General features: G+C 43.8%; 1 long non-coding RNA gene across 2 annotated transcripts in view; it reads left to right on the top strand.

The window, feature by feature from the left end:
- The window catches only part of LOC119247344 (uncharacterized), a 150,147-nt gene that overhangs the window by 101,094 nt on the left and 31,387 nt on the right, over nt 1–17,666 (top strand). The window contains exon 1 of one of the 2 annotated variants that reach the window (XR_008552150.1): nt 4,332–4,402. The exons of the other annotated variant lie outside the window; for it this stretch is intronic. This is a non-coding gene — a long non-coding RNA (uncharacterized LOC119247344). Of the gene's footprint in view, nt 1–4,331; nt 4,403–17,666 lie in introns of those variants that run through there. 2 annotated transcript variants of the gene reach the window in all.

Genomic DNA, 17,666 nt, shown 5'->3' with positions numbered 1-17,666 from the left:
TTAATTTAACATAGAACTTCTTACACATTTTAATGACTCCATAATATTTCCTTGTGCCATTGTGATGGACACTAAGATTGCTTATATACTGTCTCTAAATTCTAAAACATTTTATAAATACAAGCATTATATACACATATTGCATATATATATATATTGCATGAAAAGGCAAAACATATATATAAATATAATATAATTTATTCTATTATATCCATAGAATAAATTCCAAAATGGGAAATTTTGGTATCAAAAAATAAAATTAAAATTTTAGGACTTAGTAAGGATTGCACTGGCTCTGTAGAGTGCCTTGAGTAGTGTGGTCATCTCGGCAAAAATTCTTCTAATCCATCAGCATAGAGTGTCTTCATTTATGATTAGTTAACCATTTCTTGAATGATGAATGTTGAAAATTTACATTCTGCTTATAATTAAAATGAATTAGAAGTGTGGTTGATAGTATTGAAATCCATATAACATAGAATTGTTTTTAATTAAGGGGTACTTTTGTAACAGGGTGGTCCCCAGGAAAGGGGGAGATTCCCTGCCCCTCCCAAGGGAGGGTGGAGCTGAGCAGGGAGAGGAGAAGTGGCAGAGGAGACTGAGGAAGGAAGCAGGATGGAGCCAGGAGACCTGGAGGAGGCGCATGGAGCCTAGAGACACATGAAGAAACTGCGCTTGTCTTTTGGTCGTGGACTGGGTGACACAGATGTGGGTGAGACCCATGGGGAGGTGACAATGGCAGCTTTTATCTTGATGTTGATTTTGCTCTTTTCCTTCCGGGCTTGTCTGGTTGTTTCTGACCCTTTTCTGTGGGTCCCCACTGGAAGATGCTTTAGACTTGTGGCAGGCTTTGGGGCCTTGCTCTGGGCCATTCCCATATGGATGGACTTTTACCCACGAGGGGACGGGTAACTTTGGGTGCTTCATTTAGAAACTAGACTCTTTGCCTTACCTGTATTGTTTCCTAGTTTTATTAAAGTTCCTTCCCATTAAAGTCTCCTATGTTTTGTGTTGATGCGGCGGATGGCAGAACCCATTTAGAATAGGCAGGTTTGCGGGGTTTGGGCTGCCCCTCTCCCTGTCCTATAACACTTTGAAGTGATTTAGGAAAGTGGCCCAAAATATCCTAGGAGCCACTGTTATGAAAGACCCCTCCTACATGAACACGGGGCCTCCCAGATTCTCTGGCAGCCACCCAGCTGTGGGTGCGCCTTTCCTTTTCCGAATCCCAGAGCGCCTGTAAGAGATCCACTGGCCCACAGCCACGACGGCTGTCCACGCATGACCATGGCCTCCGGGTGGTTTTTGTTGGCCCACTCAATGTGACCTACTTGGTGCAGAAAGAGAGCGCCGCCTCCTTGCTGGCAGCCGGCTGGGGCACACCGTGGGAAGCAGGCGTGGTGCACTGGCCGCCCCTGGAGGACCACCGCGTCACTGTCCGCCCCGGGAATGCGTTGGCCTTCTCGCCGGACAGCTGTCGTTGCTCCTGGGCCCACAATGGACAGGGAGCAGCAGACCACCCGAACAGAGGCCTGTTTCCCATTTGCCTGTTGCCACGCGGCCTGTCCACCTCAGTGGCATGAGGAACACCAGATGGCTGGAGGAGTCTGGAGACAGGAAAGCTTTTCTCTGGATGATTCTCCTTGGCTCTGAACTACCAGGGAGCTTGGAGAGAAGCAAAAGATCAGAATGAGGTCGGGTCATGGGAGGGAAGAAGAAATGTAAGCACCAAGGAGGTGCTGTGGCCTGGAGGGAAGGAGACAGCTGTGTAAGAAACTAGGGAGGAAGAAGCCCAGGTGGGTCTCTTGGTGCCATATGGAGTTCCAAGAAAAGGATGCAGGTCAGCTTTTTCTTGCAAAAGGGGTGCTGTTGAGTCGGACTTACAGTGGGTCTGAAATCTCTAAGAACAGAAGCAGCAGCATATGGACTTGTTCATGCTGCCAACAGTTTTCTCTGTAAGGACAGAAGCTGAACTCATCTTGGGGATAAGGCTGGTGTTTTATTTTGTGAAAAAGTGCTGGAGCATGCCAAGGTCAAGTTAAAATCCCACTCTGGGACGAGGAACTTGAGAAAGAAACTCCACAGAAGGCTAAACTATTCTACATAACAATGCAGGGTAACAAAACTAGTTGCTACTCTGGAAAGTACTACTTGTCTGAGGAGTTGGGGGAGCTTGGATTTCAGGACGCACATGTAGAAAGGTGGGCTGGTCCTCAACATGGTGGATGGGGCTGCTGAATGGAGCACGCAGGTCATAGACGTCAGGAGCGATGGTGTCTGATACACACTTCAAAATGTCTTCTCGCGCCCAATATAAATTAGTGAAGCTTAAAAAAAAAATTTCAGACATTTAACTAACGGGAAAAAAAAGGCACCATGTGGGAATCTCTCTGGCTGCCTGGGAATCGAACCCGCGCTGTGGAGGCTGACGACAGCTTCACAGAGCTGTGCTCAACCCGCTACGCCACTGGGGAGGTCCCATGGTGCAGAATTTTAAGCCATAGGAGAAGGGATGAGACATGCTCAGGTCTGCATTATAAGAGATTTTAGTGGTGGTGAAGAGCAGGAGTTAGTGGAGGTGACAAGAGGTGACCAGAGGCAAAGAGGTAGTGGTGATACCAGGACTAAACCCTCTCTTCCAATCTGAGTGCACCAGTTCATGATTCTGCAGCCTTCTTAGAAGCACTTTAGAACAATGTATGAAATAGCACAGATTGGGAGACCTGGAGTCCAATTCTGAATAACTGGATAGTCACTGGTTCTTTCTAGACCCTTCTAGGTGTCCATGTCCCCATCTCTAAACAACTCTGAAACTCTAAGTTTCACCTATTTTACAGAACATCTCTGTGTTTTAGCTCCTTCCACATTCCCAACCTCAAAGCCTGAGAGCCTCACAGTCAAAAGTCAGGCCCTGGCATTTATATAACTGTCGGAATCTTCACCGTGTTTTTCTTCCATCAACAGTTTGGTGCTATCAGCTCCAGCTGCCATTGGCAGATCCATCACATTAAGCTGCAAGAAATCACACCTGTCAGGTCCAAACTGTTGATCTCAATAATTTCCCTGCATAAAGCACAAACAGGGCACTATTTATTTTCTTTCCTGACATACATAAGGCTGTTAAAAGTCTGAGGGCGCTGGCAGTTTACATGAAGCCAACCTTAATTGCATTCTAGAGGGCCATAAAAGGAAGATCAGGCCTCATTAGCCAGGACCAATTTTACATTTTTTTCTCCTCTAACCAAAACTGTTTAAAAATGTGGGGTACTATCTCCTCCCAGTCAGACATAAATTTCAGTGCTGTCAAATGCCCTTGCTGAATTCCAACTTTTCTCATACTCAAAAATATTCAGTGTGTCCACTTGGACAGCAGAAAAGAAATGTTCTATGTTCCTTCCCAAATGAATGAAAATCTCATTTATAGCACAGCCTCAGTTATCCAGAAGATATGCTCCAGATCCATTTTTTTTTTCCCATTATGCAGGGTTTATCAGAAACTCTTTCAGTCCTTGTGGAAAATTTTCCTGGCCTTCCTACCATTTCTGAGGCATCTGTGGTGTGACGGGCACACTGGAAATCAGTGTGTTATCTCAGTCTCCACAACCGCATTCCAAACACCCCCCGCCTCAATTTCCCTTCCAGGCCAATAGCAGGATGGAGCCAAAGTGCTGGCAGCACTGGACCACCTTTCTTCCGCTCAGCTTCCCTTCTGGTTGGCCAGTGCTGCTCAGCTCTTTGGAAAATTCTCCCTCCTCTTCCAGCACTGTGTGTGTCAGGTCTACTTCTGGCTGCACCCAGAGAGAGCTGGGTTACTTTTACAGAACCAGAAAGAGCCCTCCTCCAACTCTATGATCCCCACTTTGCTGCTGCATCCCCAAAGCAGTTCTGCTTGTGTGTAGGATCTTTGTAATCCCCCATGAGCGTCTACCTGTCTCTGCCTCTTCTTCCCCTTGGGTGCTCCACCAGGCCTGGACTGTGAGGGAAGTCTTCCATAGGCCTCTCCGGTCCCAGCCTCCCTCATCACTGCCAACAAGCTTCTCTTTCCTTCCCTAAGCGCTGTGTGGGCCTTGTTATTGGACTTTGGGTCAGATGCATCGAGTGGAGTTGCTATGGAGCATGTTAGAAATCTGGGGACCTTGGGTATGTCACTTCCTTTCTCAATACTGTAGGGCCTTGCCACTGAGGTGTGGGGTTGTACATCCTCTCTCTGATTCTATGTTGTGTCTTTAGTCAAATAGAATCTTTGAGTCTCTGGAAGTGGTTCCAATCTCTCGTACAGATTATTATTATTTTTTAAGGAGTTGCCTTTCCACCTTCATGCAGAATATTGTTGGTGAACCAGACTGGAGGACTCTGACTGGTGGCTGCCGTTGGCGAAGATTCTGCTCTGCTTTGGTGCCAGGTAATTGGCAAACATGTCCTCATCTCGGGAGCTTACCACCACCAGGACTTGCTCTTCCCTTGGGAGACATGGGCCCTTTAATCCTGTTAGTCTTGCTCACATGTGTTTCACTCAGAAAGGACCTAGACTAGAGGGGTAAGTACTTCACAATCCATGGACAGGCTCTCTCTCCTATTCTCCCTTTCTCATTTTCTGCCCTTCCATCTCTCTGTGTGTCTTCCTCTCTTCTCCATCCTTTTTAGTAGTCATACTGGTCTCACAGCTATAGACGTGGGACATCTGTGGAGGAGCGGTGGGGTAGGACTACTTTCTCTCAAGAGGGTCTGAATTGTCTTCTTGCCTGTGTACTCTTAAGTTCATTTCATATTTTTAAACCTGCAAAATGTGAGGAACTTGGGCAATGGAGCTGGAGAATTTGGTCCTTCTGGGTTCTGAGAGCTGTGTGCTCTGTGATCCTGGGCGTGTTACTTAATGTCTCTGAACTTCAGTTTCCTCAGCTCAGATATGATATCCTCTACACTCACACTGTGGTGGTTGCCTTCTAACTTGCCTTTCATCCAGACATTCTAGGGCAGATGGGTGGGGCTTTCCTCTGCCTCTTACTGCCCCGTCTCTGCTTTCTCTACTTCTCCTCTTCCTCACCCTCTTCTTCCTCATCCTTCTAGCATTTTCCAAATAGGAAAATGGAGAATTATACAAATGAGAAAAAGGTCAAATCAGATGCCCCCAAACAGGGATAAAATAATGACATGCAGCAAAAAGTCTTGAAGCTCTTACAACATCTGTTTTCTGGGCAAGAGAAAGACCCTACTTGTGTTTAAGTCCAAATCATGGTCTTCAGGAGCTCCTGGGAAGTCAGAAACTGGAGTAACGAGATGCACACAGGACTGTGGAAGAAAGTTGGACTCTAAGTGGCAGTTCCAGCCATCATAACTCATGAAAAGCCAGATATAACACAAGTTATTTATTTGATTTTTAATCATACGAGGCCTTTCTAGGTTAGTTGATTTGAAGCCCAGAGATAAAGCTGGCTTTCTTATGAGATGACTATGAAAACATGCAAGGAAAACCATTCTGTTCTAACCTGGAAGCTCATTGGAAGGGCCTTTATCAAAATGTTATTCTTTTCCAAAAGGCATTCATCATTTTCAACAAGCCTTCCTCCTGGTGTCGTAAAGTGAAGTCTTGCCTCAGGCAGGTTAAACGAGCAGCGACATTCAGGAAAAAAATAATTCTTCTGACTGCATCCAGGGAGCTGTCACTATGATTAATTAGCCTCAAAGGTCCCAGGTGGGTGTTAAGGACCCAGGCTTTCTCCCCCACTATTTTTACTTTTCAATGACAAAGATCTGGACTCAGGTCCCCTGCATGTCACCCTCATTCAGCAGAAATGGCCACCCTTAGTCCCATCTTGGATAAGTCAATGGACAGGTTTGGTTTAACCATGGAGAGGCAGGAGTGTAGGCTGACTCTGTGCTAATTTGCTATTTCCCAAGAGGGTCTGAATTGTCTTCTTGCCTGTGTACTCTAAGTTCGTTTCGTATTTTTAAATCTGCCAAATGTGAGGAACTTGGACGTTGAAACTGGAAACTTGGTCCTTCTGAGTTCTGAGAGCTGTGTGCTGTGCGATCCTAGGCATGTTACTTAACATCTCTGAACCTCAGTTTCCTCAGCCCAGATATGACATCTTCTGCACTCATACTGTGGTGGTTGCCTTCTAACTTGCCCTTCACCAAGACATTCTAGGGCAGATGGGTGGGGCTTTCCTTAAACTCTCACCCCCCCCACCTTCTTTATTTCTCTTCCTCCTCCCTCCTCCATGCCCTTCCTTTTCCTCATCCTTCTAGCATTTTCCAAACAGGAAAATGGTCAAATCAAATGCCCCAAAATGGATAAAGTAATGACATGCAGTAAAAAGCCTTGAAGCTCTTACAACATCTGTTTTCTGGGTGAGAGAAAGACCCTATTTGTGCATAAACCTGGAATCCCTGAAGGTGCTATTTCCCAGACACCACCACTCTCCCTTCTCCCTCCAGTTCTTTAGGCTGGGATGGGTATGGGACTCTCACATCCCTTGGAAAGTTTCTCTTGGAAGAACAAATCACTTTTGAGTCACCAAAAGCTATTATTGTTATTACTATTATTAGTAGTAGTATCATTACTCACTTAGAAGGATGATAGATAGCCCCACAATTTGGGGGAAGAGGGTGTAACCAAACTCTTTGTGTTTGGAACATGTAAAAAAAAGCTGTTTAACCCTTAAGGGAAAAGAGGCAGTAATTTTAAGGTCATGAGCTAGTAGACATCGTAAGCCATTGTGACCCAGGGCTCTGGGGGGCCTGAGAATCTTCCATTCTGTAGACCTAAGCCTAGCAGAGGTAGCCCAGAGAAACCAGGAACATCTAGGGAGCCATGGCGAGCACAGTGAGATGCTATAGCAGCCAGGTGTTGGCCTGCAGGTCAGTCTTCAGGGGCAGAAGTCCCTCGTGCTCCCTGGCCCCTTGTCTGGGAAACCAGATTGAACATGCTGGGGGGTTTCTTGATATTTGGGAGGAGGAGATTGTTGAAAAGAGAATGGATTTTCTGGTAATAAGTTTGGTGGGATTTGATCATGAAAAATTAGTGAGAATGAGTTTTTCAGTGGGGGAGAGAGGAGCAAAAAGGTGAGAAAATTTGGGGTGGATGGGGGAGCAAGTATAGCTCAGCTTAGTCGGGTTGTAAGAAAGAAATGATATACAATAGTTGAGAGATTGGGTTTTGGAGTCAAGCAGACTTAAGGTTTTTTTTTCCTCTTTTGGTTAGGTAGATACTTATATTTCCCTCTTCTGTTATTTTACTACAAAAACTTTCAAAAATACAGAAAAGTTGAAATGATTTCACAGTGAACGCATATCACCGGATTCTATAATTGCCCGTTTATTGTAGTTGTGTTTACCATTTATCTCTATCTAGCCACCAATCCATTTTTAATGCATTTCACAGTAAGTTGCAGACATCAATACAATCTCTCCTAAATCCTTTGGATGCATGCCATTAACTAGAGTTGGCTATTTGTAATTTTTTAAAAAAAATTCCTTTGAGATAAGATTTATCTACAATGAAATGCATAAATCTTAAGCATACCATTCAGTGGGTTTTGATGAATGTGTAATCCAATGCCCTATCAAGATATAAAACATTACCATCACCCTAGAAAATTCCCTCTGACTCGTCTAATCATTCCCTGCTCCCATATCCCCAGGGACAACCTCTGTTATGATCGTTTCCCTCCAAAGATTCGTTTTGCCTGTTCCAGAATTTTTATCAATGGATATGTATAGCTCATACTCCTTTGTATAACGTTTCTTTCTCTCAGTGCAATGCTTCTGAGATTTGCCCATATTACTGTGTGCATTGGTGCTTTATTCCATTTCTCCACTCAGTGTGCATAGACCACAGTTTGTGTATCTGCGCTTCTACTGATGGATACCTCTGCTGTTTCCAGGTTTTGTCTATCATAAAGCTACTGTGGGGCCTCCTCGGCAGCACAAGTCTCAGCACTATGAAGCTATCTGCAGCCACTGCAGCATGAGTTTGATCCCTGGCCAGGGAGGTGATCACATGGGGCAGCAGACCTCTCCTGTCTTGCCCGCTGCTCCCCTCGGCAGTGTATTTCAGTCCATCCGCCTGTTCTGCTCCCCGCTCTGTCTCTGGTGAATCCTGTCATCCCCCCGCACCTCTGGCCTACACCCCAGCTCTTGTATGCATAAGTAAATCTTAAAAAAAGTTATTATGAATGTTTATTATACATGGGTTTTAGCAAAATTTGGGGTCTCTTCTGCGCTGTACATCTGATGCGCAGAGGCCTTGACAGCATTTGTTCCACACTATTTTGTTTAGGATGTTTGCATTTTGAACAGTCCTGGATGCTAAAAGAAGCAAGGGAGCCTACTCTGTTTACTGTTTAGTGGAATGAAGATACTGTTCTCCTTCTGAGACAAAGGTAGGTAGGCTTCCTGACCATTATAAAGATTCTGAAGGGTCCCTTTCCTGTAATGTAACCTACTATGTGTTTAGATGTCTCCTGGTTGTCTTCATGTCACCCTGTGGGAATTAGGGCTTGAAGAACTGCACTGACTGGTACTTTGCTGCCATAGCTGTGAGTAAGAAACTCTAACTTGGGTCTCTAAATCAGGCCTTGTGATTTCTGTCAGCATTCAAGAAATTGAGGCAGCTTCACTTGTTAGCATGACCTCTCAGACACTTGAACAATTTTGCACTTTTTTGTTTGCAACAAAACACTTTAACAATGTTTTGTTAAAAAACTTGCAGATTTTTTTTTGGTCTTTTTTACATAGTTGTGTTGCATTTCCTCTAACTTTGTCTTCTTTTTCAGGCTCAAGTTAGATATGAATTTCATGATATGTTTGTCAGTCTCTAGAAAATTCCCACTGAGACTTTTTTTTTTAAAGATTTATTTATTTATGTGTACAAGAGCTGGGGCACAGACCAGAGGCATGGGGGTGTGGGGGTGAGAGGATTCACCAGAGACAGAGTGGGGAACAGAACAAGCAGCTTGACTGAAGTACACTGCTGAGGGGAGCAGTGGGCGAGTCAAGAGAGGTCTGCTGTGCCATGTGGGTTGCTCCCTAGCTGGCTGGGAATCGAACTTGTGCTGCAGTGGCTGCGGATAGCTTCATAGGTTGCCTCCCACTAGGGAGGCCCTCCCACTGAGAATTTCGATTGTAGGATTGATTCTATCTCAACACTACCCTAGTAGTCTTTAAACAGGTTGTAACTCCCCATTATTTAGGCCATCTTTAATTTTTGTCATCAGCGTTTTATAGTTTTCAATATAATGTGCATACTTTTTAAAAAATGCATGCTGATGGACATATCTTTTGTTCTTTAACACAACCTTGCACACTTACTAGTTCTTATTTTAACTTCTTTTTGTAATAGTTTGCTGCTAGTATATAAAAATACACTTGGTTTTTATAGAATAATTTTGTATCCTGTAACCTTACTACATTCACTTATTGTTTTAAGAGCATTTTCTATAATGCTGTCTACAAATAGACAGTTTTGCTTCTTGCTTTCTAAACCTAATGGATTTTTTCTTCCATTTTTACAATGGCTAGGCCCTCCAGTACTATAGTTTAATAGAGATGGTAAGAAAAGCTCTGTCATTCCTGAATTTTAGTCAAGTGTTCACTTGTTCATCATTACATGACTTAAGGATGATTTAAGTTACCAATTTCTTATAAATGCCATTTATGGGATTGAGGAAAGTCCCTTCTGTTCCTGGTTTGCTGAGAATTTTTTTTTTCATGAAGGATGCTGAATTTTATCAAATGCATTGTCTAAGTCTATTAAAAATAAGTGGATATTTTCCTCCTTTATTTTTTTAAAATGTTGAGTTGAATTGATTGCCTTTTGCATGATGAAAAGCCCTGCATTTCTGGGGTAAATGCCACTGTAATGTTTGCTATATATACTTTAAGGAAAAACTGCTATTGGAAAATAATCTTTAAAAATCCCATTATTTGTTGTATATTGCATGCAGAGGAGGACTAATTATTTACACCTCCCGGGGATAAAAGTGAGAGAATCTGGTCATTTTGTCCAAGAATCTCACTTTCGTCTTTTCAAGGTCTTACCCATGCAGTCATTCCACAAAGGTCAATTAAACACCAGGAGCCAGGCTAGAATTTCACTCTTTTTCTTTACCACTTTTGGTCTCTAAATAGTTGACCCAGAGTTTGAGTTGGGATTAAGCCATCCCAGATCTTGATTTGATAAGGGAGAAGGAATTAAAATGGACAAAAGAAGTGAGGCTACTTGGCACCTCCAAGTGATTTTCCCTTTGTAAATGGCCAAAGAAAATCTCACAAGGAAGAGTCGTGTCTGCTTTCTTCTGTTCCCTTTCGCTTGCCCCAACTGGCTCCCCTTCAGCAGACTTAAGCACTAGATTTGAGGCTATAGTGAGCTGGGCTTTATTGGGAGTGTTTACTCACCTTTCATGAGGCTTCTGTTTTCTGTGTTTAGAGGATTACAGACCAGCCACCACATTTCATTTGGAATTTATTTGACATGGACAATTCTCCAGAATTAATGGCTGAAAGCCCTACCCAAAGGGGAAAGAATTCAGAGATAAGTAATTTAATAAAACATAATAGGAAAGCTAATTCTTCAAAAATAAAATTCTTCAAAAGTTTTCAGAAAGCTGAAAACTTTCTCCCAAAGTCCAGACACCCAAACTATCCTACACCTCAGGGTTTCATCTCTGGCCATGTTGTGGACTGCAAACCTTGAATCTGCATTTGTAAATAAGAAATAACCTCATGACAGTTTAATGGGGTTGGGGAAAATAATTGCTTTTTTATTTTTATTTTTTTGGAAAGTAGTTCTTCCTCTCGTGCCTGTTATGGCGAACCAGGGTGGTGGATTTGCTAGAGATAAGATTCTTAGAGTGAAACTAAAATAAACACAAAGATAATCTTATTCCATTTCTGAGCTTAGGCTGTCTACCAAAGAGAAGTGCATTCATTGTAAAAATGAACAGGATTCCTGACCAGGTCACGTGATGGAGGAGGGGTAGGAGGTGGACTTGAGGGACAGATGCCAACAGCTGGGAGCCCTTCTTCATGTGGCCTCCTTTGGCCTTGGCACTTACCCCTTGGCACTTACTGGTAGCCTAACCACCATCCATCCCCGCCCCATGATGCTGTCCTTTGTTTCAGCTTCATTCTGGCCCAGGGTCATCCTCAGTGCTTCATTTTAAGTCTCTTTGAACTTGTATGTCCTTTCTTATGTCTTTGCTTTGTCAACCCTCACCCACCCTCCAGGGATCCTCTCCGGCCCTCCTCTTGTTCTTTCACAGAACTTTGCTCAGTGTGCCATCTGAGCAATTGACAGTGTTTATAGTATTGCTTATCTGTTCACATAAGATTCTCTCACCCTAAACTCTGAGCCAATTGAGATCGGGCACGAAGTGTTTATTCATTTGTTCATTTGCTCATGCAATCGTTGAATCAATATTTATTGAACACCCAGACCGTGCTAGTGATGCAAAGGAAAGCACAACAGACACACCCGGAGAAGGGGACAGAAAGCACAGTAACCAAATAACCAAATCTTCACGTCCCTTTACCTCTATTTCTATGCTTTTTCTTAGTTTTCACTCCAACTAGCTCTAATCCTCACACTCACCAATTCAATTTGCATTCTTTGTTCTTCAGGGGTCAAATCTGGTCTCACTTCCTCCAAGCGCCACCTCATTTGTCAGCCCCAGCACACTTGGGGCCCCCAGAGTACAGCACCAATGCTGGCACGGGTCCTTTCTTCTCTCCTTTTTTCCCAGTTCTTTCATTGTTCTTCTTGTTCTTGTCAGTGTTCCCCTTTCACCTTTTTTCTGATTCCCTCTTCTCTGCCTTCTTGGTAGCTAACATGCATTGATCACTTAGTATGTTCAGGCTCCGCGCTAAATGCTTTCTTGCATTATTTTATAGAACCCTCATAACAATTCCACATGGCCAATTCTGTTACACAGATGAGGAAGTCAAGGCTCATTGGGATTCAGTCTTTTGCCCAAGCTGCCCATTTGTCTGGACAGCCTGGGCAGCACTCCCTCTTCTAACATCTTACTGCATCGCAGACCCCTTAGTGACTCTTTCCAAGGAAAATTTAACTCGTGTATTTACACATAAAACTGCAGTCACTCTTTTCTACCCATCTCTACTGTCATCCCTTAAAAGTCTGGATTGTGTCTTAGTCCTTTCTTGTGTCTGCTCAGAACAATAACACCAGTGAATATGCTAATTGGCGGCCTAAGGAAGTCTGGGGACCCTATGTTGGGTCTGATTAAAAACAAAGAAGTCGTTGATCAACAGTTTGAGGTTATTGGCAAAACTGAAATAAACTTGATCATGCTTGTCTGTTGCGGCCAAAACTAATCAAGAATTCAAGGTTCATTGGGGCCCATAAGCTGTGCTCAGACTGCACGACACGCACGTTGCCTCTTCCTTCTGTTACAAAAACAGAGGCAAATCCCTAACTACTCAAAACTCTGGAGGGGAGAAATATGAACTAATTTTTCATGCCATAGAGGGGGCCAGGACAACTGAAACTGAAAAGAGAATTTTGCAAACATGAGGAATTTTATTAGTCTGGGCGGAAAGTCAAAATCACTAAATTTTCCTGCAGATATGTTTTAGGTCTCGTTCTCGAAGTCTTGGGCTCTGGTGCACACTGCCTTCATATTGGGTGAGTGAGTGGTTAACCTAGCTTTGCATGGTGGAAATAATGGCTCCCAATGCGCTCGTTTTGTATGGGGCACTTTTGGGGTATCATGGCCTCATTGCCCCTAAAATGTAGCTGCTGCCCCCCGCTGGCCCTCTTCCCATCCCAAAATACGTGTGCATGGATGGTTGAGGTACCTGGCATCTTCCATATTATTCATTGCAACCATCAAGCATCTTCTGTTTGGAAGGAAAAGAGATGTGACAAATGTAAACCCTGGAGAGTGGGAACTCCCTGGAGGACGGACGCCATGTTGAAGCAGATGAAAGCTGGTGCTGCCTTTGCAGCTAATGGGCTGGGTGTTCTCTCTCTGCAGCTTCCCCGAGGCCCTCTGTTCTGCTATTATGATATTCTCTTTGATTCTGACCCATAGGCATGCTCTGGAAGTGAGGTTCTGATTATTACAAAACTGCCAACCTCATGTTTTTATTTTCATATGTGTTTCTAGTTTGGTGCCAGGCTGCAGGATCCAGATTGGATCAAATTAGTTAAGGGTTTCTTGCTTCCTAGGACAGGTGGCAGAGCAGATTTGTCTTTTGTCATCAGGACGGAAGGACCACCTGATTCAAATGTTCATGGAAGCCATGACTTTAAGATCGAGGTGCTGGCTTTGGAGGCAGAGGTGGAGGTTTATAAGCCTGGGAGCAGGTACAGACAAGTTTTATGAACCAAGTCAGTATCTTACTTCAACCCCATCCCTAGGAAAGACTGAATTAGCTCCTGGCACTCAGAAAGTAGAGCTAACATTGGAGTTGGCTGACTTTGGGTGGTGCCCTCACAGTGGCCATCCAGGTGAGAAATCTGGAAACAAGGCTTGCAGTATGTTAACTGCTGGCTGGGCCTCCTCTGGTCATTTTCTCATTCCATTTCTTCTCCAAACAACTCTTGCCTCAGACAAGCCACAGTGTAGAGCAGAAGTTAAGGGAACAGATGTCATAGTCAGAAAGATTTGGGCCTGAGTTCCAGCTCCATTTTTCATGCTCAGCCAAGATTGCATTTGGTTGCAATCAACAGAAAAGCTGACCAGTGATAGCTTAAAGTAGGGGAGTTATTTGTCCAACGCAACTGGAAGTCTAGAGGGAGGAAGGCCAGGGCTATCATAGCAGCTCAGGGTCCATTGTGGACCAGCTTCTTCTATCTTCTTGCCCTAGTTCCTTAGGGGGTTACTGTGGGACAAACATATAACCCCAAGGTCTTCTTGGAATGTAGTTTATTTTCAAGAAAGGATGCAAAGCTGGTGTAAAAAACAAGCAAAATCAAGCAGAGCATCTCAGGGCCCCCAGGGGAGATTGCTCTGCATTTCAGCTAGAAGCTTCCCTAAGGATGTTCCCAGGAAGGGAATTCATAGGGGTAAGACTCCGGAAATTCTTTCCTGGGCTTTATCAATGATCAAGCACATATGCATCAACATGATGATGTATTTTGTCTTGTAGTTAGGCTCACTTATTTATTTTTATTTATTTAGTTTTTAAAAAGATTTATTTATTTATGCATACAAGAGCTGGGGTACAGGCCAGAGGTGCGAGGGGTGAGAGGATTCACCAGAGAAAGAGTGAGGAGAAGAACAGGCAGATCTACTGCAATACACTGCTGAGGGGAGCAGTGAGCAAGACAGGAGAGGTCTCCTGCACCATGTGGGTCACCTCCCTGGCTGGCCGGGGAATCAAACTCATGCTTCAGGGACTGGCGATAGCTTGATAGAGCTATGCCACCAGGGAGGTCCCCAGGCTCGCTTATTTAAGAATGATTCAACATGGAACAGACTTTGAACTATATTCTACAACACTTTTTACTGCTGCACAGCCTTGAGCCTAAGCCAAAATGCTGATGGGCAGTGGTGCTGGGTTGGACAGTAATTGGTTGATGGTCCAGGTTGACTCTGGGTTCTTCAAATGCAAGTGCTGCAAGTGCTGGGATGATGGTGAAGCCATGAATTGAAGTTGAATTGACGCCAAGAGGGGGAATATGTTCAGGATGGAAAATGAGTTCAGTTTGGGACACAGAGTTTCTGGGGATAAGCAAAGGCATATCCAGTGGGAGAAACCCAGGGTACCCGTAGAAATCCATGCCTATCATGCAAGAGAGGCATTGGTCCCCAGTTTACCAAAATGAAGTTTTACCTTGTAGACATCTGATCTCATATCCTAGGTGTATAACATCTTCCAGGTTAATAACTACCATTTATTGAGCTAAGGGCCAAATAGTGAGTGTTTTGCATAGAATAATTCACTTTTCACAAAGACTCTGTGACATGACACTAATATTATTCCTTGGTTTCTGCTAGATGAAAAAATTGCCAGAGATTTTCTCACTGACGAATGAGCAATAATTGAATGCAGATCACCTGTGTTTAATTACACAGACCTCATCCATCCACTTTATATTTGTACCCATTATACTTTATCATCTTAGGAACTGCCTAAGGGAAGAGATTGGTGATCAAGGTAGAAGGCTGGAATTCTTGGGTCCCCTGGACGTACACCATCAAAACGCTGTCTAGAGTCCCTAGTAGAGGCCAACTCAAAGATAAAAGAACACAGGAATGCAAAGCCATTATCTGGCTAATTAGAACCAAAACTCAATTTTGAGTTGCATTAGCAAGGCAGATATTTTTCAAAATCTTGCTGCCTCTCTTCCGAACAAGCAATTAGCTCTGGCTTCCTGTAGCTGTAGTTGCAATTTCTATAATCTCATTGGTCCTGTGATCAACAGATGATGAAAAATTTTAATAGGTCGATTTTCTTTGAGACACTTAATGAGAATGGAGCAGACATTCCTATCTTAGAAGAAACTGCTGATCAGAAGGAAAGGTCACAACCATGCATTGACATGAATTGGGTATAATTGTCCCAGACTGACTTTGCCCTGCCAAAAGTGCTCTTAGCTTTATGACATTGGTCAACACTGGCCCTAACCCAGAGGTTTCCAGTTTTTCTTTATGGAGGTGAATAAACTAAACTCAGCACTTTTGCAGCCTCTCAAATAAGTGCACTGACATCATTTGGAAGTTATAAGAATCCATATATCAAGCCAAATTCCATCCTGGGTTCCACATCCGCCATCCCCTCCCCCTCTCTGAAATCAACCCTCAAGAGTATGGTTAAGTGAGGGTAGAACTTGGCTGGAAACTTGTTATTTTTGCAGTTTTAATTACACATACCTCATCCATTTGCCCAAATTAGGAGTGAAGGTTCATGGAGGGAACTTCGCCTACTGGCATGCTTCAGTGTCTGGTTCTTCTAGTACCTAACTTGGGAATTTCAAGAAAATTGTCAAGAATTGACAGGCTACATCTTTAGGGCTGGAAAAACTTGGGTTATGGGTATCTAGTCCAAACCTCACAGTTTTATAGACCAAAATACAAAAACAAAAATAAAAAAAGTCTGAGGTTGAGGGAAAATCACTCAAGGTCGTACAAAAGATATGGTGGGCCAAGCCAAAAATAATAAATAAATAAAGAAGTCACCAGTGTGTTTCTTTTGTTAGTGTACTCTCTGCACACCCCTCTGGAAAAGGGTGTTTTGTTTTGTTTTGTTTTTTTGCTCCTATTGTAACCCAGGGGTTTTAGAACCACTAAGAGAAGTGAATCCAAATTCAACTACTACCTAATCATATGCACCTAGTTTCCTAACTTCTCTGCATCTTAGCTTTCCTATACCTTGAGTGGGAAAGAGTAATACATGCTTTCTAAGGATGTTGTGCCAATTAGGTGAGGTCATTCCCAAGACAAGTGGACCCAAAAGCTATTTGGTTCTTTTCTCCTTTGGACTCTGAGTTGCAAATGATGGAAACTCAAACAAGGGATGGGTAGGAGCAGAAATATTACTCTTTTGGGTGTTTCCCTCATGGAAAATAACTACCCTACTTTCTCACCAAGAAAGTTTCTTAGAAACTGCCATAGAAACCCTGTGTTGTGCTGATGGTACTTGTGTCCATGGCTTTTGAACTGAAGGGCCATCTAGAAAAAAGTAGGTCCCATCTCAGTGCCTCACACTACTCAGAAGACTAGTCCCAGGGAAAATTTATTATAACCCACATGGGTGTAAGGCAGGACAGGACACAGTGCAGGTTTTCTGATCCCATGCAGACCGGGTAAAGGAGGAGTCAGAGTCCTCAGTGGTTTTTTGCAGGTCTTTTATTGGGGTTCAGCGGGTATGTGGCAGGCAGGGGCGTTGGGGGGCTGGGAGGCTGGCAGTCCTCCCAGCCCCCAGCAAGTCTTCACTCTATCTGGGCTCTCTGGCGTTCGTTGTGCTGCTTCTCAGCTTCTCTTTCAGCTTCGGCTTCGGCTTCTACTGCTGCTGCTTCGGCTTCTACTGCTGCTGCTGGCGTCCCCATGACGCCGTCCTTAAAAGCACAGTCTTAGCTCAGCTGAATCCCATCTACCTATGCCCACACCCTACTCCAGGTGCCCGCCATCAGGCATGCATTCAGGACAAGGATCCATCATCTATCCTGGTGGCGGGAGGGCAGAAAAGCCTGACATTTTCTTTACCCTACAATGGGTAACCTTGAAACAGCACATTCTGGGCTACTTGAGGGGAAAATCGCAGCCAGGAGGGATTGCTTCGTGAAGGTAAATAAAAATCACTATTTGAAGGTCTGCTATGAATCACTTTATTGGTATTTTACAGTAACATACTTTCACTTAATAGTTTAACACTATTTATTAAATCTTTCCCATTTTCCAGTTAGCTCTTTTAACCCTGCAACCAAGCTTGAGAGTTGGGTAGGCAGCTGCGGTGCATTGGTGAAACCCTGAGTCAGATTGTTTAGGGTTTCGGTCTGGACTCTGCCCTGGGGTCTTACCTTGGGTGAATTCTATGGGATTCAGTGTCCTCATCTGTAAAGTGAAGATAGTAAGAGCATCCACCTCTTAAGTTTCTTTTGAGGATGAAATGAATGGGGCAAATACAAAGGGCTCTGTCACTGTAAGTGTTGACTGCCATTATTAGCGCCGTATTATAGGTGGGGAAACTGAAGTTTG

This window comes from Talpa occidentalis, unplaced genomic scaffold (genome assembly GCF_014898055.3).
Source record: "Talpa occidentalis isolate TD23 unplaced genomic scaffold, MPIMG_talOcc4v2.1 talOcc4.16, whole genome shotgun sequence".
NCBI lineage: Eukaryota > Metazoa > Chordata > Mammalia > Eulipotyphla > Talpidae > Talpa > Talpa occidentalis.
The sequence above is the reverse complement of the archived record's forward strand: the minus strand, read 5'-3'. Positions and strand labels throughout refer to the sequence as shown.